Here is a 24,030-nt window from a genome sequence, read left to right on the forward strand (position 1 = left end):
ATCATCAAGGTCTAACGCTAAGAAGAATTTTTGTTATTCTTTTGCCAGCGCAAACTAAAAACCGTAACCATTGTGCTGGAGTATATTAAAATATAAATGCTTAGTGAAATTATTATTTTTTTACACAGCTGGCAATGCTTTTTGTTCACCATTATGGTCACATAACCATTTCCACTCTTGGCTAGAAGTTGCTAAAATAATGTTGTGGTTCCACTGTCTCAGTGCAAATTCTTTTTCACCCACCCCGACCTTGATGTTTGTTCGAGATGTTTGTGTTGTATTCCCCACTGTGTGAAAAAAATGTGACACCCCTCAGCCCTGTGGTGACTGCCTTGTTTTTTCATAGCCACTGGAACAAAGCCAGAGCAGCTGTTCACATTCTTGTTTTACTTTTTGAGACAAAGACAATAGTCAAGCTTCAAATAAATATGTCACATCAACAAGATTTATGGCATCATATTTACAGTGGACACTGGCCAGACACACACCTCACAACTTTTCCAGGTGACTGCTCCTACCATTTTACATGTGTTTTTTTAATGTGTGTTTCTTTCAGCTTGTCCCTTTTGGGGTCGCCACAGCATGTCATCTCAGATGAACACATATATACGTTTGGCACAATTTTTACACCGGATGCCCTTCCTGATGCAACCTTCTCAGGGAGTGAAGGCCCCAGTGGGATACGAACCCACAACCCCTGGTTTACCAAACCAGTGCTCTAACCACTGAGCTACGGGGCCTCCTACATGTGTTTTTTAATGAATCTTTAAAATAACAACTAAGGAAATAAGAAAAAGAAAGAAAGAAAGAAAGTAAGAAAAGCAAAAACATTGAACGCATGCTTTGAGTCCATACCTTTCTTGATATTTTCGGTCGAGTTCCCATTTTTTTTAGGTTTGGGTTACTGTTCATCAGGTTTGGAAGTCAAAGGACACAGTCGAACACCTTTTCCAAATCCACAAAGCACATGTGGACAGGTGGAGCGAACTGTTATACACCCTCCAGAACCTTGCTGAGTGTATAGAGCTGCTCCACTGTTCCTGTCAGAATGAAAACGACATTGGTCCCCCTCAATCTGAGATTTGACTTAAGAATGGAGCCTCGTCTCCAGCACTCCCGAATAGACAATACCAGGGAGGCTGAGGAGTGTGATCCCTCCGCCTTACAGCATTCTTCTAAAAATCAATGGCTTATCTAAACTGCATGTGTATGTGCACATGCAGCAAGGTTTTTCTGTAAGTTCCACTAATAACCCACGCCAAGTGACGTTTATTCATATAACACGGAAATCATTTACTGGCAGCAGTTTTAGAGGATTTGATCTTCCAATGACTAGAGTACCAGTTAAAACATACTGATACTGATCTATTGTATTAGCACTCTCAACATTATGGTGTTAAAAATAGTAATATAAATTCCCAGCTTTTTGAGAATAACTGTCTTTCTTTCAGTACCATAAAGTCTTGGGGGAAACAGAAAATATTATCAATAATGAATAAAATGTGAAAAAAAATCTCCTTGATCAAACTTTTATCAACTGACAATATAATAATCTTATTGGATGGCCATGGGGCATCTCCGGGTCTACCGTTGTGTGACTGATACTTGCTCCACCTAACAGACTCAAAGTTCGAAAAGAATCCCCGATGGACAGGAAGAAAAACAGATCCCACAATAACATCTTCTGTTGTTGTTAATTATTTTTAAGTACCTCACAACATAAATCACAACGACACTTTTAATGAAGTGTCACTGCTTCCTCGAGGTTTTACTGCTTCAGCTGAGCCTGCATCATTGAGGTAAAGAAATCTGGCTAGATGTGGGCTCATTTGCATACTAACCAGTGATTGGATGTCTACTTGGGGAGTGTCTCATTACAGACAGTAAAACTTAAAACAGCTGAGGCTGGATGGCAACAAAGGGAAAATAAAATGCCAGCATTTTTAGGGGAATAGCCTGTCAGCAACATATTGTGCAAAAACAAACATTAAACGACTTTATTTTTTGGAACGCTGAACTTAGTTCAAATTTTTAAATTATGAACCATAACATGAACCTTTTAATGGTGAACTGAACTACAAAAAGAAAATGAAGTTTCCCAACACCACTTTTTACACCATTGGTTTCTTTCTTCTTCACGGGATTTCAAATGGCACCATCTCAACTTCTTGTTTCAGCGTTAAGATTGCTCATTGCCTTTCTCTGGAGTTCATATTGGGTACACCTCCTAAAAGATTATATTGTATGTTGACCAAGAGGTTATCTGGCTTTGTCTGGCTTCACACAAGAAGCCAATAAGTGCCATGTTCTGCTTTGTTTTGTTTGGATGACACACTGTTGAGTGCAGCAAATGCTGAATGGTATTATGCGGTTGAACAAACACAAATTTGATTTCTCACATTCCTCAATAGTTTCTCCTTGACAAGCATTATGTTAACATGTTTCAGAAATACTGTTATTTGATTAGATCAACATGCATGTAACAGTCTGCATTGAGCATAAACAGGAACTCTTGGCAAAAAGAAATGCAAATCAAAACAAAGGAACTAACGATAAAAAAAATGCAACATAATAATTAGACTTGTGGCAGAACGAGGAGCCGGTTGCAAATCCAGCCTTGTCTGTGTGGAGTTTACATGTTCTTTCTGTTCTCATGTGGGATTTCTTCAGTACTCTGGTTTCCTCCCACATTCCCAAAACATCCATGGTAGGTAAATGAAACACTAAATTCCCCATAGGTGTGAATGTGAGTGTGAATGGTTGCTTAAATGGGCCCTGCGATTTGCTGATGACCAGTTCAGGGTGTACCCAGGCTGGTACCTGGAGATTGCTGGGATAGGCACCAGCATGCTCGTGACCCTAGTGAGGATAAGCAGTACAGAAAATCTATGAATGAGTGAGTTAAACTCATTCTCCCTTTTGTACAATGTTAATTTGGCGAAATGATCTTGCCATTATTTGAAATCATAAATTTGGAGTCAGACTTCGGGTGTTACTGTGAGTGGTGCTTGGTTAATATGAATGAAAGACTATTCGTAGAACTTTCTGGCCCTGAATAAATTGCTGCAGGAGCGAAAACCAGGCATTGGTCCTGAGGACCACTTTAAGTAATCTATGAGCACTATGCAAACCACATAGATACAGATCCACAACCTTTACATTAGGGCTTGAGTGAGCAATACAACAACTACAGAATACATAGCTTTTCCTATGACAAATATAGAATAAAATGGGTAAAATAAATAATTCTCAATGCGTGCGTTCTTGTTTCATGCTTGAAATAACCAGCACTCGATTAATTTTGGTTGGATGTAACCAGCAGCTGAAACTAATTGGCATTCACTCGAGCATTGAACATGCCATTACTTAAATCTTTGTCTGGTTAAGTGCTATTCATAAACCGATGGCATGCGGGTCAAAAACTCATTACGTGCCTCATTATTCATAGCTTAATAAAGTCCAAGCTGTTTTTGAAAGAAATTGAGGAAATATCTAAAAATGTGTGTGTGTGTGTGTGTGGGTATTGCTCCCAAAAGCAGAAATCTGTTTTCCTTCACTATATTACTTGTTTTTTCCAGGTGTTTATGCACCATGTTCCAAATTATGAAATGCTGTTGGGGTTTTTTTGTGTAAGTGGTTGATACAGAATCAAAAATTATGATCCACAATTGTAACGGCACCTATAAAAATCAAGATTTTATTGAATGACCAGAACGATGACAACATTATATAATGTACACTACTGATATTCCCCTCCTGGGTGTAATTTCAGGACAGGCACCATTTCCCAGCTCAGAATTGGTATCGTAGTCCTCTTCTATGTGTAGTTTACATTTTGACATTATGAGCCCAAGATAATGTCTAACAATTGATCAACAATACAAAGTGAGGCTTCAAACATGAGGAAATTAGCAACTGAGTTTAGCAAATGACAGTGTGTGATCACAAGGTTGCAACAGAGATTAAGAGGAATTGGAAGAGTCACGAAAAGGTATGAAAGTGAATATCCTTGGATTTTTTTTTTCCACCTGTTTGTTAAATTCCCCATTTAGTTCCATGTGGGAGAATTGTTTGGAGGGCAAAACAATACTGAACCACTGAACAGTCGGCTATTTGGATTCTCCAGTCTAAGGAAGGACGTCTTCATTTACAAATGTTCATGCTCATTTTACATTCATTCTGAAATTTCATAAAAAATTTCAATCAAGTATCTCAAATACATCTCTGTGAACAGTATATGTCATCTCTGTGAACAGCATATGTCAGCCTCCCTGAGCTAGCTAGGTTCCAACTCTCTTTTCTCCTTCAGTTTACCTAGATGCTAGCCCATAGTATGCTGACTGATGAAATATGTTTTTTTTTTGTTTTGTTTTGTTTTGTGTTTAGTTTTAGACAACCGGTTTTTAATGAGCAATATGTGTTCAAGCCTTGGATTGCTGTTATCTCATTAGCAAGTGTGAAACAGAATAGGAATATCACTACATCATTAAAAAAAAAAAAAAAACAATACACTTATACACATAGCAACCACTAGTAACTCCCCGTAGTGCCACAGATAGCAGTTAATTAGTTCGTTATTTAATGTGTTAAATTACAAAAGTAAAATACAATTCAAACATGTGCCGTTAACGTCAAATGAGTGGGTCCAGGGACCTGTCAGACTTCTGGGTGGAGCCTGTATTGCGCTGTGATTGGCGAGTTTCTCATTTGGACTGTGACTTAGCAAAAGGTTAATTGGGGTTCGTGTTGGTGGCCGACACGGTGTGTTTTCCTATTTCGACATATCGAGCAGTCTGCCTATCCTTTTGTCATCGTCAACTCGTCTCTTCTTTCATGTTCCAGACAAGGTGCATCATGCCTCCTCTGTGGAGAAATAGATTTTGGATTCATATTACATTTGGTTACGCCTTCAAAGAAGTGGCTGTAGTCTGAAATACACAGATCTAAAGGGGGACTTTTGAAGCAACACACTTTGCAAGTTGTAGAAATTTACATGTAGGAAATAGCAATTTTCAACCTTAAGCCACAAATCTTCCACCCTGTGGATGGTTCATTTATTCAATGCATTCCTTAACCCCTTTGAAAGTCAATCATGAACTCTTTTGCTCTTAAACCTGTCTCACATCTCAAACTAAAAAGCCTGAACATTATGTAGTTGTGAAAAGAATATTGGAATTCCAATGTTTTCAATTTAACAGCATGCTAAATGTATGAATAAATAATAAAGATGGAGTGAGTGAATGTAATGTGGATGCAAACGATAGGCGCAAAGAATAATGTTGATTAAAATGGAGCCTGCAATTAGTACCCAAAACATTACAAACACTCATCCCTTTATGCTGCAAAATAAGGTTTCCAAATATTAAAAAAACTTCTAAATATGGTGCAGGACAATTCTAGATCACTTCATACCACAATGATACTGTAATAAATATATTATTAAATCACCATTCCAAGCAAAACCCTTGGGTCCACATTTCTTAGTTGGCCTCCTCCTTTGAATCATAAAACACTTTTGTTATCCATATGTTGGATTCTTATTTTTTTAAAAATGCATGACTGAATGATCTGGCCATGTGAACCCAGAAGACACTGACACCATCTCACAAGGTGCAATAGTGGGCCGCCATGAAAGGATATTTCAGGATGTGGCCAAGACCTTTGCAGATCTCCGAGCTCAGGAGCCAAACATCCAAGGTGAATTCAGGAGATGTTGTTTTTTTTCTGCTTCACCTGCCACTTCCACTTAGGTAGCAATGCTTTTGAGCCCCTTCGTAAGGGCACTATTTATCTACCAAATAGGATCACCGCAATGTCCGTGTCAGGGAGGGGGATGAGCGGAAAACAGCTTTCAAGTTCCATCACTCCTTTCCAACCCGGTGACACGATGCTCCAATACTCTACAGCGGAACTTTTCCAACTACAAGCTTGTCTTGCTCTGTGTCTATATTTGACAGGTGCATGCTTCTCTGACAAGGTGCACCATTATGTTCCTATCCAACAATGGCACTGTTACAAGCCATCCCTTAACAGCAGTATGGGATCCAGAAGACTTTGAGATAATACTGTCATAAACCCTCTCATGTCAATGGAAGATGAACTTGGCATTTGATACCAATAAAGCATGACAGCCCATGTGGGTCAGTGGAATGGGCCACACAAACATTGGAGTTGTCACAAAGAGATGCTCGTTTGAGTGGAGACTGGATTTGTTTAGTCATGCACTTAAATGTTTGTTTTGTAGAGTATAAGCATAATAGAGGGATTACCAGAAGAAAAGGAAAATAGGGCACACTTTGGTTTGTAATAATATTGATGCAACCTTAGCTTGCATAAAATAAAACTGTGAAATTTGACCTTCCATGCCTTTTCTATTGTTATGGTTTGAGCTCGAGGATACAAGGAAGGCAAGAGTCCAGGATTCTCCAAAAATGATATTTAATGTCCAGAAATGGCAAACTAAACAGAGCCCAACAACCAATAAATAAAGTAACAAAGAAAACCGTAAAAAAAATATGAAGTAAATTAGTGCCACCAGGATTTTTGTGTTTGAAATCCCACAGAAAACAGGATTTGAATTTCAAATGTAAAGTGATCACGTTTTCAATAGTTGCTACAATTTGCTGTCTGAAATTCAACCGGCTACAATTCACTGTCTAAATTTACCTTCTGTGCCACCAGGCAGGGTTACTTGAGGTCAGAACCGAACATCCAGCCAATCGCAGTTACACTTTCGTAGTCACATGACGTCACGTACTGAGAAAGCGTAACTGGATTGGCTGGCTGTTTCTAACCATAACCCATTTACTCCCATAAATAAACCTAAACTGGAAACAAGACAAGACATGGCACAGAGAGATAATGGCATTGGCATAGTAAGAGATCAACTCACAAGTATTTACAGATGTTTAGACACTATAAAAATTATCCCAGTTCACCAATGATTTGCTGTACCTTACACAATTACCATTGTCGGTTGTAGATTCTTTTGTACCTTCCCACAATTTGACATCGGGGAGCGGATTCCATAAGGTGGCGCTCTGCAATTTTTTTCGTGAGGGTTTGAATAGCATAAACTCAGAAATCCTTAAATTTGTAGGACTTATTAAGGGTCATTCATTTGGATAATCAGATGCGTGAACACCGGCATGAGCGAACACGAGAGTTTCGTTCACATCGTAGTGGCACCTCCACCTTGGCCACTGGCTGCACTCCTACGCATTTCTCTCACTTCACCTTAGTTGTTGGAAATAGAGAATTGCTGGCACTCTTGTTGGCTCTTCAGTAGTGGAGGCCCAGGCTGGAAGGCCCTATGGAACCTTTCCACATTTATACAGGGTGTTGGGCCCTGTTTTTGATTAAATTTGACTTCACCATCACTCACCGTCCCGGGTCCCAGTATGCCAAACCTAACAACTTGTCTCGGATTTATGGTTGTCTCGCTGATGGTGGGGCTGCTCTATTAGGAGTTCGAGAGGAAGATGATCAGCGAGGTGAGAGACACATCGATTCCAGATGGATACCGATCGGACAAGTTCTTTGTCTCAGTAGTTACCCCAGGATGTTTTGGTGTGGGGCTGTCTTCCAAGGTGGCATGTTATCCAGTACTAAGTCTGACATTTTTCTTAATGCCCACAAGTTTTGGTAGCCAGGTATCTGCAGGGATGTTGGAGAGTTCATCTCGGCATCCTGGCTCTGTGTTCTGGCTTCCTGGGTCACAGGGCAATACTTTGATAGACAATATGGTGGATCACTTTTTGTAGATGACCTCAGACATGGAGATTCACGGCTTTCCCGTCAACTTGGTTTCTGATCGGAGGTCCTCAATTTGTGTCTCGAGTCTGGAAGGCTGTCTGCAAGACTTTGGGGGCGTCATCCAGCCTTTCATCAGGATATCATCCCCAGACCTTCTGCCAACTCCCATTCCCTTTTTTGTATGTCTAGTATTGCGAGTTTAGAATCCCCTGTCCATAGTTCAGTCTTCCCATGTTATTTTTATGTGAGTACAATTGTGTCCCATTGTAGTTTGCTTAAATCATTGTGCAGGATTTATTGTTTGTTAAAAACTCTTTTTGGCTGCAGTTCTGGCCGACAGCAAACTCGCCTCTCAATGCTCCTTTGTCATTGTTGCCTTTTGGTTGAACCTTTGTATTGTTTGTATCCACATTTTTAATGGACATCTCTTATTTAAATATTATATTCAGTTTTACTATGGCTCATTGTCTACCGTGGGATTTTTTTTTTCCATTCACATGCTCATTCATGACAATTACATTCATGTGACAGCAGTAGGCATCACCTATGTATATATGTATATATAGTAATACACACTAAAACTATTTGTTAATACCACAAGGCATCAAATGCCTCTATGATGTGCAATTTTGCAAAACTCCTTTCTGTCATAAAGAGAAGTGCGAATGAAAATCAACTTTTAAATGGACTAAATTTAGAAGAAAATAAGGGCTGTGAGTAATTTTCCAAACCTCACCGCTTTCATTGATGATTCCACACACAGAATAATGTTGTTGAATAAACAATTATCTTAACTAGAGAATATAAAGAGCATAGTTACAACTTTAAGTGCTGCAATTAAAGGGTGTTATAGAGTATTAGAGAGTCAGTCAGCTATGGGAAAAGAGAAAGGTGGTTAGAGAAGATGAGAAAAGAAAGATTGCCTCATATATGATAGTTATCCTCCTCCTGTTGCTCTAAGACTCAAAGACTCAACGGAACAAGACGCCCTACCCTACATCAGTGTTAAGAACCGGAGAATGTCACGAATTATATTTTGAATGGAACATGAACCATTAGTTTTGATGTAATTCTTTTAAGCAATACGGCTGGAGGCACTCAAACTTATGCCATTGGATTTTTGTCTTATGGCTGTAGTGAGTTAATCCTGACTGTGCAAGTGTATCAAATAACATTTGTGTAAAGGAAAGAGGTATATTTACTCAATATGAGTAGTTCTACCTCAAATATAATCTATTTCAAACATTGTACCATCACCATCCTAGACGTCAGATAATTGTCTATTGTTAACCGGACCACTTTTGGTTGATCTGTTTATTTTCTATTGATTATTCAACTGATTATTTTGAAGAATAAAGAATTGTATTCTTTTAATGAATGTATAATATGTATGTAATATATGGGTATATATGCATGTAGTTAATTTGTGTATTTTCAGAATTTCCCTGACATAGGATCTCAGGCTTCTGGTGAAAAAGATACTCCCTCACTTATGAAGCTATAATAACACGCATTCATAGCAGGAAAAAGCACGACTATTTCATTAACTCATCCAAAGCAACTTTGTCCTGAAAGTATTTGAGACTCTTATTCTTATTCAATGTGGGCATAACTTTTGCTAATAATGTTTTTATACCTTAGAAGAGTCAAGATGCATTGTGCCTGATATCGCAAAGATGCCTCAGAACATAACTGAACCTCCTTTCATGAGTCACAGTACATCGTTAGTTTTTGTGCGTTATTTTTGCATGTGTAAATGCCGCGCTTATGTGACTTGTGCGCCCAGGTGCTTCATTTCAGCAATCAGGAAATTATTTAGGCCTCACCTGCTCACACATGTTTTTCTACATAATTCATTTCACTCTCCTGCGAGACTTCCCGAACTCTTCTTTGGATTGCTAACTCTGTGTTTCTGAATGTCCTTGTCATGGTTTTTCTGGTAATCGCTTTAGCCTTCTGTCCCTTAACACAAGTTCTTCCTTGAGCATTCATTTGTTCTGTTTCCCTGTCCCCTGTTTAGTGTTCTGCTGCAATGACACCACAGAGTAAGTTGCGCTGTCTTGCTACCAGTGGATGCAGACCATTACGTATTCGGTCTCCCAAACCCTTCCCAGGTCTACAGAGACTCTTGTTCTGAACTTTGTATTGAATTGTATTGCTTTTTTATCTCTGGAGCTGTCACATTGACCGTTGAAAGTCATTAGGAACTATTACTGTGGTCTGGTGTCCTGTTTTCACACTTACACGGGATCAAAGAGAAACATTGATGAATACATGATGACTGTAAATTCAAACAAATGTTGATTAAAATAATAATAATAATGCAAGTAATAAAAATAAAACAAATGTATCTTTTATTATACATCGTTGTTCTTTTGTGATGGACATGGACCAACTGATGTCAGTATATGAGCTGCACAGGACACTTGTCTCGATTCTTATTCGCTCTACTTTACTCTGGTTTCTGGCTTCATACCCTCTCCAACTGGCTGTCTTTTTTTGCCCTCACCGTCACCCACCGCTCCTTATAGATGGCCCCTCAACCTCATCTACCTCATCTTGTTCCATCTGGCAGGTGCAAATATTTTGTTGGAATGTACACGTGGCATGGAGTTAATGCACAAAAGATTGAATTTGAATTGCAGTTTAAAGCATGTAAATCAAAAACAGGCACAACAGTTTTCAAAAAAAATGCATGAAATGCTCGATTAAAATTACTCCAGAAAACTCAGGGTAAATAACAGCAACAGCCATTTCACAGTTCTGAAAATGCAATTACTCATAGTCTTGTGCTTGAATTATGTATAGTACTGTGCATAAATGTGTTAAATTTTGTAAATGACAGTAGGTGCATCGCTCTCTTGGTCCATTAAAAAGGTCTAAATACCCAATGCCGTTAATTTAAGCCACCACTAGGCCAGCATGAACAATATGGCGTATGCATCCAATAAATTACTTGGAATCTCCTCTAATGTAATTTGGTCCCCCTGTTTCTGACAACTCAACCTGTCGGTCCCAAGTGAACAGGTGTGCACGCGTACGCTATGCATGATATGATGACAACTGTGTTCTTCTGTGTGTGCGCGTAGGACATTCTGTCACACACGTTTATGGCTAAATATAAACTTCACGATTCTGTCACAAAACTATGCACATTCTTCTAAGAACTCAAATTTCTACACATTTTATAGAGCTCCAGTCAGTAATATCTCAAAATACTGTGCACAAAAAGGCCCTCCACTTCATAGTAATCATAACAGGACCACATATGCATGTGATATTTACTTTACACACAAATGCCATAAGGTTTAGGGTGTATTTCCATTGTAGACTAACTGCGGAAAGATAAACACAAATCACACTTCAAAAAGGAGGCAGTGAAAGGAAATGTCTGCACATTTTTACATTTCTTTGGAAACAATAAACACTCTTTTAACTTCCAGACTCTCCATGGTGGCATGGGACCAACTCACTCATTTTGGGTGAAGCAAAGATCTTTGAAGGAGAGCAAGAGGAAGCAAGAGACAGCTCCTGAAAATAAACATTTCTCCTGAGATGTGTATTGTTTTTGTCATTGTTTCTTTTGTATCAGTTTGCTGACAGTCTTTGCTGCCACAACACAAAGCAAACCTCTTATACAGGCAATTGTAAGGGCTTAATAGCTCATTTGGAAGTGGTGAGAATTTTGCACTAAAGGGAGGTCTTGTTATTGAAAAAAATATGAGAATAACTCGATATGGATATCATTGATAACATCATTTTTAATACAAATTAATTGCGCCCAACAACCTGCTAATATAATGAATGACGAAGGATGGACGGTACTGGTGACTGCTAATGAAGCTAATGTATATGCATTGAGAAGGTAGGAACACATACCTCAAAGATAACCTGTCTATGGCTTCCTGATGAGTACATCTGACTTAACCTGTGTCATCACTTTTGTCTTCCATGTCAGTTTGCAATATTAAATATGTTCATAAGGTATGACTGTAGCCTCGCTTCAGTAAGCTCCGCCACAAGTATCTGATCAAGGCTATGCCCCCTCACTAACGTGCACTCTCTTTTCGTGATGACCGGTGTGAGGCATAACGTATGTATGTGAAGAGGCGAGTTAGACCTGGTGTAGGTAATTTGGTGGACTGGCGTTTGTATTTGTGTGGTCGGAATCACAGTCAACTTCGATCGTGTCCAATCGAAGCAGCTTATCCTCATTAAAAGTGGCATATAAATAGTCCACTGAAAGTCTTTGACATGGCGGAAGGAGATATTTATTTTGTCCAAATTGGATGTTTGAGTTTGTGAAGTTACATTTCTATGGAACTGCAAGCAAAATACCACGGGTGGATGGTGTAAATTTGGCAAGGGAGGAAATCAGAAATCTGCACCATGGAGTGGGAATTTGAACACTGTCCCCTACCCTTGATCATTCTTGTGCGCCCACCCCCCACCTCTATAGATGTGCTGGTTAGTGAGATGATCTAAACAATCATCATCCATTTATTCATTTTCAGTATAACACGAAGCGCAAAGTGGCAAGACAACACTGTATATACTTTAAGCTCCATATGTGTCATAAGCTGCATATGTGTAGTCTATGAATATAAAAACATGTGTTATTGCTTTGAAGTTTCAACTTTTGGGAACATATAATCAATTAAAAATCAAAATGGGCTGATAAACCTACCAATATAACAGAATTGTTGCCAATTCCAGGTTGCAGCTACCTTTGGTCCCTTCACTCTGCTTCTGTACTAATCTCATGCCCACTTGTTGGCATACAAGCGATGGGCATTTTTCTTTTTATTATCTGGAGTTGGATTTTGTGCCAAAATTTTAGTAAAGCTCCTGAGGCCCACAGTAACAGGTCAGAGCGAGCCTGCTAGATACAGGTATTTCTGCTATGAGTGAGAGCCACAACTTCATGGCAAAAGATTGACACCAAGGCACTCACATGTTACTTTGAATCCAACTTGTGTCTAGGCGGGATACGCCCTTATGCAAGGTCATCGGCTTGCAAGGCAAAACAAGTCTAAGCCAGTGTGGGTGCATTATTGTAAATCTAAGTAACCAAGACAATCCTAGCCCTAACCAAAATGCTTTTATATGATACTAATGTTCTACATATTTACTCATCCCATTACATTTGCCTAGCCTGCGTTTCCCGCGATGCACAAGCCAATCATATCTAAGTGGGCTTGTCCTGTCTAGAACACTAGTGGGATTCCAAATAATGCACCAGTCACACTTTCTGTTTGACTGGTTGTTTTTCCTCAGACAGTGGATTTTCATCAAAAGTCAAATTACAGATATAACAAGGGGCCAGAGAGGGTTATTATAATTTTTTTTTGCAGATCATTTCACTCATGAACCACTGTGCATGATACTCTGCTTTAACACATTTGATAAAAAAAAAGTCAAGACATTTCCGTAAATTGCCTGTAGGTGTGAATGTGGGTGCGAATCATTGCTTGTTTTTGTATGTGCCTTCCAACTGGCTGGTAACCAGTTCAGGGTGTACCCTGACTCTTGCCCATAACCCACATGGAGATAGGCAGTATAGAAAATTAAGGAATTAAATTGCAAAACCCCTTTCAACATGTATTGCAGAAAGATTGAACAAAGATTTGTTTCATAATTTCATTTTTTGTATGTCAAAATGTAAAATACTTATTTGGAGATAACTGACCCGTGATGAGAAGTGGATAATAATTAATAATAAATGAATAACTGTATCATGTTTTTTAAAAAAAAAGCAATGCCTAATAAATATTGATGTTCTGCCCCTTTGGCAAACTCATGGCACCTTATATTTTAATGCTACCCACATCCAATTCCAAATTACCTCACAGTGTAGGCTTTTACAGTATGTCTAATTAACTGGAGGCAACACATTAGAATATGGGTGAATATCTAAATAAGACACACCACAGGCCATAGTGAGTCTGCAATTAACCTAACTTCCATGTTTATAGTCTGTGGGAGGTAGAAAGAGCATGCAACACCCAGTGGGAACATTGACTACATATCAAATCAGTAAATATAAAAAAGGAGCAAATTCTGATGATTGGACCATGCACAAAAGTGCAAAAAAGAAGAAAAAAAAAACACATTCTAACCTACTTTCTGCTTGAGATGAAGCAGATGCAAATCATAAAATGACATCCTGCATATTCTCCAGTATCAGGTGATGAACTGACATGCATTTATTTTAATTATTACTGAAATCTCAGCATTTCTTATTACTATTTCTCAGTGTTTTCTGTTTGTCAGTGTTTGCCTTGCCTTGGATTTCATGGCTCTTTGACTTTCACGGCGACATTGTTAAACTCGTTTTCCACTTACTACGGACATTTCCGGTATATACAATACTAAGTTTCTTTCGGCTTGTCCCATTCGGGGTCACCACAGCGTGTCATCTCAGATGAATGCACATATGTTTGGCACAATTTTTACACCGGATGCCCTTCCTGACGCAACCCTTCTCAGGGAGTGGAGGCCCCAGTGGGATACAAACCCACAACCCTGGTTTACCAAACCAGTGCTCTAACCTCGTTTTTTGAGACAAAAAATTAACCACGGACACACAAACGGGTGTTGACAGCTTTTGCTGTAATGCTTCAGTGAACCATTAGCCAATAAAAGTTCAACTCCTTTATTGACGCAGGCTAATCAGAGGCAGAATAGGGCAGGTTATTGTTCCACCATTACATCTATCAATTCATCTATCCTCCATTCCATTTTCTATTCAACTTATCCTCACTAGGGTAGCAAGTGTGCTGGAGCCCATCCCAGCTATCTGCAGGTCAAAGGCGGGGTGCACCCTGAACTGGTCTCCAGCCAATTGCAAGGCACAAACAACCATTCACACTCACATTCACATGTCAGGTTATTTTTCTATAATGTATTTTTTCCCGACTCGATAAATTTTCATAGCTGTGGGACACCACTCATGATACAGAGAGCCACTGCCTCCGTAGATGCACATAGTTGGGACACTTTAGGGAAAGTTAACTTAAGTTCTCTCAACCATCCACTAACTACCTGGTAATATAAGGAGGTACACAGCTCACTCTGTCTCGCTCAATTGTGGTGCCATACAGAAGTCACCAACCAGCAGACCGCGGTCCATGTCTGGACCCAGAAGTAGTCCCAAATGTACCCACAGCATAGAGAACAAAGAAAGGTGATGATGTATCTTTCTTAGTAATTTGCTCTACTGTCAGGCCTAAATGCATAAAATTTATTGAGAGAGCTAGAGCAATGGATACCAAAAATATTGTCCGAAAAGACAACAAAAAGGTCTGCAACATAGCAGAATTGTGAAGCAAGAACCTTGATGGAGCGAAAGATTACTGTATCTGTATTCCGTGATGATAAATTGCTCAGACTAGTTATTCCAGGGCTAGGACGCATTGCTTTAAATACATGTGCAAATATGCAAACTAAAAATCCATCACCTGTCAAGTACTTGGCATGACCTTGTATGCATTATTCACCAATGAGGGTTAGGTGAGGTTTTGTTTTTCAGTGTGAGTTAAAAGTTCCAGCAAAGGAATCTTTGTGAAGGTCAATATCTATAGGGTGATGTACAGTAAGTGGAAAACAAGGGTGTTACAGGGTTTTCATTTACAAGTAAGTTGACGCACACAGTTTCCTGAAGTTTTATTGAATGAAATATTTCCAGGGAGATTTGTTATGCTCTTTGTAAGGTGTTCATACAAAAGGATGCACAGTTGATGCCTAAATCTTTAATATGCAGTCTTCAATATCCATCCATCAATTTTCTGAACCATTTATCATCATGAGGGTTGGGAGTATTGCTGGAGCTTATCTCAGCTGACTTTGAGCGAGAAGTGCGGGACACTCTGAGCAGGTCGTCTGGCAATGGACCTTTCCGATGGCGATCTTAAGATCAGCCCTCTTAGCCATGTCCCACAAGCTTCCAAAATGGTGACTGAACAGAACATGTTTGAAGTCGATTCTCTATCGCATATTCCAGATAATATTGGAGTATGTTTTTTGCCCAATGCTACACCCTTGTCCAAGAGAGTTCTACAGAGAGGTCTCAACTATTTCACGCAAGGATATGTTCATGGAATTGAGATTTTGGACGGAGCAGGACGCAATGTCAGAGTTACAGCGAAATGTTGGCGATCGATGCAAAAAAAGTTTGACGTCTCACAAACTTCATATTGAAATCCAACAGGATAAAATAGTGTACTGTACATGTAAAGCAGGGTGAGTACTTTTTACTTGGAAACATCAAGAGTAATATCATTGTAGCCTTTATAAGTGAGTGGGTTTATGCATTTGACTTGACTCATAATCAAACCCAGTGCTCTGTCTTAGGTTAGGTTGTTCTACTGCAATGTATAAAGCACTGATAATATTTATACATACATATATATATTTATAACACTGTATATAATTCAATCAAACTCAGAGAAGATACTTCTCCCTCACTTACCTTCGAACATACAGCCTTGTTTTTGTTGATAATGTTCACATTAAGTTGTATGTGCCGTCTTCCGCAAGCCTTAATCCATCGTAGACAATTCATCAAGTGTGTTTTAGGCTTTGGAAAAATGAATCAACGGGTTCCTTGTAACCTAGCAGGATATCTTTCATCAGAATTGCACATTCCCCAAGTGCATCTGAGGACCATTTTCTTCATAACATTAACTTTTCCAAGCGCACGCTACTGACAACCAACATTGCTTGTGGGACAACATGGCGGCAGAGGCGTGTCAAGCCAGGGGTTAAGACATTACGGCTATCTGATTGGCTATTATTGTATGAGTGATTGACAGGTTGGAAAATAAATATAGACAAACAAATATTTGCACTCATATTCATACCAACAATACGGACAATTTATTGTCTTTAATTAGGCTAACATTTATTATTTTAGAATGTGGGAGGAAAATGGAGTACCTAGAGAATCATGCAGGCACAGGGAGAACATGCAAATTCCGCACAGGAAAGGCTGGATTTGAACCCAAGTCCTCAGAACTGTGAGGCAAATGTGCTAACCTGCCATTCCAGCGTACCAGCAGTCCTCGAAATAATTTTAAAAAGAAATAGTTTGAAATAGATGTGACAGTGAAATAAGGTTGGAGGGCTGTGCCAGATGAATGTGGACTGAGACTGAGCATTGTGTCAAGGCTGAAATAAATTGTGGTAAAAAGACCCAGTTTTTTTTTTCTTCATTAGAATTGCTCCATACAGGGTATTTGTCTGCTCTCTCTAAATCGCAGCACTACCATTTATTTTTCTCCACAGGGTTTGATGTAAAAGGGTTTGCCTAGTTTTTAAAGTCAAAGAATTACATGTCATCAAAGAATTTATTTGCACCTTAGCTCTTGTTGTTTGTGTCCTTGAGACTATGCGTGGTGTTAGGAGAAAAGGAGTGGTCCCTTTTTTAAGTCAATTATGCACAGTACGCTTAAACCATTTGGCCAAACTGGAGGAAAGTGACTTTAAAAGAACGAGACACCAGATAATCAACAAAACACCAGTTAGTCATTGGAACCATCTTACTAGCCAATCAATTAAAATAAAGAAAGAAAAGTAGTTGGATTGGATGAGGACAGCATTTGATCTAAAATCACTTACAGGGAGTGAAGACTGAAAGTTTCTCAGAAGAGTATCATACTTCATAGGGGAAAGCTGCCTTTCAGCAGCAATGTGCCCAGTTTTTTCCCACAATTTACACATTTTGAGTGTGTGTTAAATCATTGACACTAGGAATGATGTGTCACTGGCATAAAAAAATAAATAAATACATGCTTGCCAGTTGAGAGGGAACATATTACTCAGGATACAACCTATGTCAGTGTTTGTAGTCATAGCAACAAGTGACAGATGAAGGAGCCTGTTTGATAAAAAGGTTGCACTGGCCACTTCACAAAGAAAACACGATATTAATTAGTTCATACTGCATACTTGTTTTCCCCAAATATCAGTGTTTGTTGAACTGAACTCATTAAAATCCCATTAACATATACTCTATGTGAATATATCCTTGATTGGTACAGTAAACAAAGATAAATTGTCTTTTTGATTTACAATCATTAAATTCAATTTTATGCTTACATCTGAAAGTAAGTTGATGCCTGCAGATATGCTCTTTGCATTCAGAATTTATTTCACTTGTCTATATTCTCTTCTAACAAATATGGTTGTTGTATTTAATTTTTTTATGGCTAGTTATGGTATTTTCTCGGCAGATGATACAAATAACTACTAAGGACATAATATAGTTTGGTATAGTATAGTACAGATAGATAGACCCCCTGCACTTTGGTTTCTGAGCAAACAGGTATGGCACAGTCAACATGGGGCTGGTATTCATCCTATAACACCTCGATGACCCATGGGCAGATCCTTTCGTAGACTTCAGCTCTGTGTTCAACACCATCATCCCAATGCTCCTCTCATACAAAGTTCTCACTCTCAGCATCTCGTCTGCCATCTAGCAGTGGATTTAAAGCTTCTTGAGAAAGACATAGCAGGTGAGGCTAGGGGACACCACCTTATTTACACATAGCACCATCACTAGATCGCCCCTAGGATGATTCCTCTCTCTGCTGTTTTTTTTTTTCTCTATAAGAAAACTTGCACCTCAACACAACAGGCTGTCAAACTCCTGAACTTGGCAGATGACATTAAAGTCATTGGCCTCATCAAAGACGGTGGTGAGTTTGCAGATTGACAAGAAGTGAAGAGGCTGGAACAGTGTGGCCGACACAACCTGAAGGTGAACACACTCAAGACTGTACTGTAGAGATGACCATGGACTTCAGGAGGCATCTTTGCAACAGCTGCTCCTCACGCTGTCCAAATGCCCTGTGTCATTTATCGAGACATTCAAGGTCTTTGGAATCACAGTTTCTCGGAACGTGAACTGGGAGACCAAAATTTACTCTATCCTTAAAAAGGCCAAGCACATGTGTACTTCCTTTGACTTCTGAGGTAACACAGCCTGCCACAACAATAGTCATCAAATCAGTCTGGGGTTTATCCATCACAGACTTCTTTGGTGCTGCCCCGTGAAAGGACAAACTCCAAGTGCAACGGATAATCAAAAACTGTTGAGAAAATTGCTTGTACCTCACTATCCACCCTTGAGGACTTGCATGGTGCTAGAACTAAAACAAGCATGCAAAATCCTCTTGGACCCTCCATACCCTGCTCACCACCTCTTTCAGCTCGTTCCCTCAGGTAGGCACTATTGAACAATGCAAACTAAAACCAGCAGCCATTCCCACAGCTTCTTCAAGCTTGCCATTATCATCTTAAAAAGTTAAATTACAATTCCATTGTAACATGCTGCCAATTTTATCGTGAAAATGTTGTCACATCTATGTCAGGTCAAATGTGCATTACTTGTGCTCTCACTGTAGTAACCTTCCCACTCTGCACTATTTGCATGTCTGTTGTTGACAAAATTGGCTACTCATGTGCTTGACAGTAATCTGCACCATTTGCACAATTGAATCCATCTAAAATCAACTGGAACAGAAGACTGAGTACGAAAAATGTCTTTGATGGATAAAACTTTGTGGAAGACTGCATGATCAACTGAATCCATCAACCGGAACAGATATGTTTGCACGAAGGTAAGTCCTATATTTGATTTTCAATACATGTCTCATATAAATGAATTAGCAGTTCTTCGCTTGCATAACATAGCTAAGTGTGAATGATTGACACACTTGATCTGTGTTGAGCGATATTTTGCGATGATCTGACTGCACAAACGTGTCCCTTTGTTCGTGGCTACGCGGCTACGCGGCTAGGGTAAACCGGACTGTGCTTGCGCGAAGGTATGCCCTATATTTGATTTTCATTACATGTCTCATATAAATGAATTAGCAGTTCTTCGCTTACATAATATAGCTACGTGTGAATGATTGTCACACTTGATCTGTGTTGAGCGATATTTTGCGATGATCTGACCAGACTAGCAGTCCTAAAAGCCTTCGACGTGCACCGAGACACCAAGACTGAAGGAAGAATGTTTGAGGACACTAAAGTAGTGATTGTCGTACTCAGTCGGGACTTACATAGGTTCGGCACTAATTCAAGGATAATTATTGAGGGAAGCGCGTGATGTTACACAAAGAAAATGAGAGAAACAACTCGTAAATCAAGCCTCGCCTTCTTTTCCTTCATACGGTGGTTCACAAACGGCTATACAGAAACATATACAGATTCTGCACTCAAGTGTGATATCGAACACGAAAATGGGAAACTGTCAATGACGAATTCGTCTTTGGGTTATAATATATTATATTATGTGGCTTCTCGGTCTTCCTCTGACTCTGGAAAGATCTCGCGCTAATATCAATGGTTTCTCCGTCGATATGCATGTAAATACCATTGAAATACCGCTTGCTGAAATACTTGAAGCCCTGCTGTCTGCTTTTCAACGATATTTCACTGTTAGCTAAGAATGCGAGTGAGAAATCAGCCAGTAAATCGGACAGTTTCGCTCTATTCTTTTCTTGCTGCGCCGATATTTTTGCTAATTGTTTGTCTGACGTCAGCGCACGTGGCGTGACGTCACTTCAGGAGGCGTGGTTAAGTGCCCTGTATGGAGGGGTCAATTTAAATTACTATTGGGTTCTAGTTAAAATGGGAAACAAGCCCCTAGTCACATATTTACTTTGGTCCTGTGCCCATAAAACTTTGTTTAAAAGAGCAAATTTGCTCCTGGTTTACTTGGAAGTCGGGCTTGTATTTTTAAGATTGTACCAAAATACATATATGTCCAGCAAAACCCCCCAAACAAAGCAAAACAAAAATATATGTAGATGTTAGAATGCGATTAGGGTTGTGACACAACATCTTTGAGGCAATGCTTCGAACTTGCATTATTCAGAAGGATGAAAACATTAAATTAGAAATCCAACTTTCAGAACAATTGTTCATTTTTTTTGGTGGCAAAAGTGAGACATAAGCATTCAAATTTGATGAAACAAACTACACAAGATTTAAATTACTTTTAACCAAAACCTTACCTTGTCTTTCTTCTGTTCTCCAACATCCTCTACGATTGGCTGACAACCAGTCCAGGTTGCACCCTTCCTCCTGCCTGAAGTCAGCTAGGATAGTCTCCTGCACACTCACGGCCCTGGTGAGGATGAACATGACACAAGTTGGATGGATGGATCAAACATTCCCTCATGCACCCTGTCAGTTTTTAAAACGAATAACATTAATGAAATAAATATCATATACAATCTTGAGATGGAAATAGAATATTTCAACCAAAAACTGAATATGCAGAATCCCGTCCACGCACGCCCACATAGCCTCTTTGTATTTTAAACCAGATCTCTCCCCTCGGATTTGACCTCAAACTGTTTCTCTTCTTTTTGCTACTGGGGAGCATTTTGACTGTTTTCTTGCTTAAATTACCAAATACTGTTCTGCCTTTTCTGCATTCACAGAGGTCCTTGGCAGGAAACTATCACATTCGTCCACCAAGCCCTCTTACTGACATTTGGGCATGTGGTCAAATTACAAGATCCTTTCCCGTTGCTGATTTAGAAAGTAATATCAAGTGAATCTTGATGTAACACCAAGGGGAAAAAAACTCTAGATGGCTACTTTTACTTAATTGACGTTTCTCATCATACTTTAATGAAAACAAGTGCTATAGAAAATAAATGGACAACATCAGATTATGTCATGTAGTTGCCAGCCAGTGAAGATCAACATTGATCAACATTAACATTATGACCAAGCACACATTCTAAAGATATCCAATGCATGAGGAGTGTTATTCCGTCTTTCCAAAGATAATGCTTCTTTTACATAGACTCTGTCAGGGGTCAATTTTATCATGTATTTATTTAAAAATTTACTGTAAATGTAAATTATATTGTAACTTTCTCATGTGACTAATTGAAGTAACCGATTTATTAGACACAACTTTCACTATGATACAATACCATTCAGCAACAGTGGAAACTGTAACCAAAATAACAGTGTTAATAAAAACTGACCATTACAATATTGTGCATATAAACATGCTGTTGTGGCTGGTACAGTCGGTACGTAATGAAGTAATTAATTTAATTTGCTTCTCCTGTTCAGGGACTTGAGTGAGCTTATCCCAGCTAAATAAATGTGAGTGAGAAAGTGAACCCTAGATTGGTTGCCAGACAATCAGAGGGTGCATGTTGAAGTCTGTATTGTATATTGACATTTTGATGCACAGTAGACAAGTGGTTAGCACTTCTGTGTGACAGTTCAGAGGTTGGTGGTTTTCTCTGGGTACTCTGGGTACTTTTTCTCGAGTTGTATTATTCTTAAGAAACAGTAGTCTTACTTCAGTACTATTTGTGTCTACTATACACACCTGTGTCCACTGCTGAGGAATCATTGTCGCAGATCAAAAGCATGTTGCCCTCAAACCGGGCACCTTTTCACCAGTGATAGCGTTTGCATATTTAAAACAGTCCATAGAGAAAGAGAAAGTCAAAGTCATCAGTCGTAGGTATGTAAACATTAAAAACATTCATCCATCAATACATTTTCTCAGCAGCTTATCCTCATGAGGACTACGGGAGTGCTGGAGCCAATCCCAGCCCTCATCAGGCAGGAGGCGGTGTATACCCTGAACTGGTTGACAGCCAATCACAGGGCACATGGAGACAGACAACAGTCGCACTCACAAACACACTTAGGGCAATTTAGAGTGTTCAATTAATGTTGCATGATTTTGGGATGTGGGGTGAAACTGACTGATTGAACCCGGGTCCTCAGAATTATGAGCACAACACTTCACACCTGCTCCACCATGCCACCCATTAAAAACATTATATATATATATAGATATATAGTAAATTTCTTTCGGCTTGTCCCTTTCGGGGTCGCCACAGCGTGTCATCTCAGATTAACGCACATATATGTTTGGCACAATTTTTATGCCAGATGCCCTTCCTGACGCAACCCTTCTCAGGTATATATATATATATTTATTTATTTAAATCTCAGAATTCGATTACACTTGTGACAGAAAATATTGTGAGGCATTGCTTCAAACTTGAATTATTCAGAAGAAAAAAATAAAGTGTCAAATCAAACTTTCTACATTGATATTTATTACACATTAAAGTATAATTATCCTAACTAGAACATAAAATAATTTGCATTCATTTCAATATTCATTGTACTCCCGTGTCCCCTCCTGATCAAGGTTGGTGGGGTTACAGAATTTCCCCAAAATGTTGATCTGCACCACATTTGATGATGATCAGGAAGAGTTTATCCTAAATGGGCAATTTTGACCAACACCCAGAAACATGTGCACTGAGATTAGTTCTGAGCGCATGAATCGTAGTATGATGAGACATGGTGGCCACCCCACTGCCTTTGTGATTTATCCAACAGCCTGCTGCTGTTTCCCAGTTGCCAGCCCACACACAAAAACAGAATATAGTCATTCAGAGACAGACAGATGTACACCTATTGTTAAATGGCTTAATCTCTGCCAACTGCTGCTGCTTCTGCCAATATACTGCCGGGCTGGCCTTGTTTTAGAAGTACTGTACATTGGGCATGCGTTTGTGCGTGTTTGTCTGTGTGTGTGCATGCGAGTGTACAATGTTTCGAAGGAGATAGATAGAAATGACGAGATCTGAGGGATGGATTGCCTGCACCCGGTACATATTGTTTTATACATTATGATTTCATGTTCATGATGACTGTTACTTATTTTATTTTCACAACATACTGATCTCTCTGATCTCAGATATTGAACAGTCACACATCCCCATCATAATTTTTTTTAAGGGGGGGGCTTTTAATCTCATTCTGAAGATGAGTTTGAGGCAGAACAACGTTAATGAAAGAAAAAGAAAGATGAAACCTTAACTCACTTTCACCAAAAGGGAGTGAAGCCCCCAAAATATTATGACATATTATCATGTGAAAAATGAAGGGCTCTGGCAGTTGTAACCTACAGGAACACATGCCTATATTTAGGTACCAGGTTAGTCATAATCGTGTTGGGAGAATGTGGGATTGCCAAGGTTGCTCAATTATACATTCTCCCCCTGCCTTTCATTCGTTACACCACATCCTTTCCTCTTTCTTCACCTCTGCCTCTTCACGCAGATTATGCTCAATCCATCCCTCCTCAGCAGTGAGGAAGGAATCACGCATAAACCTTTGAACATGAAAAGCGTGGCAGAAAAAGAAAAAAAAACAAGGACAACAGATCACTGCATTTGTCTGCGTTTCTTCATGCTAGCACTT

At 39.3% G+C, this 24,030-nt stretch overlaps 1 non-coding gene across 1 annotated transcript; it reads right to left on the minus strand.

Moving 5' to 3' along the window:
- Positions 1–667: 667 nt before the first annotated feature.
- trnat-ggu (transfer RNA threonine (anticodon GGU)) lies at positions 668–740 on the minus strand. The gene has a single exon. It is a non-coding gene; the product is annotated as a tRNA-Thr (tRNA).
- Between the last annotated feature and the right edge of the window lie 23,290 nt (positions 741–24,030).

This window comes from Syngnathoides biaculeatus, chromosome 9 (assembly GCF_019802595.1).
Source record: "Syngnathoides biaculeatus isolate LvHL_M chromosome 9, ASM1980259v1, whole genome shotgun sequence".
Lineage (NCBI taxonomy): Eukaryota > Metazoa > Chordata > Actinopteri > Syngnathiformes > Syngnathidae > Syngnathoides > Syngnathoides biaculeatus.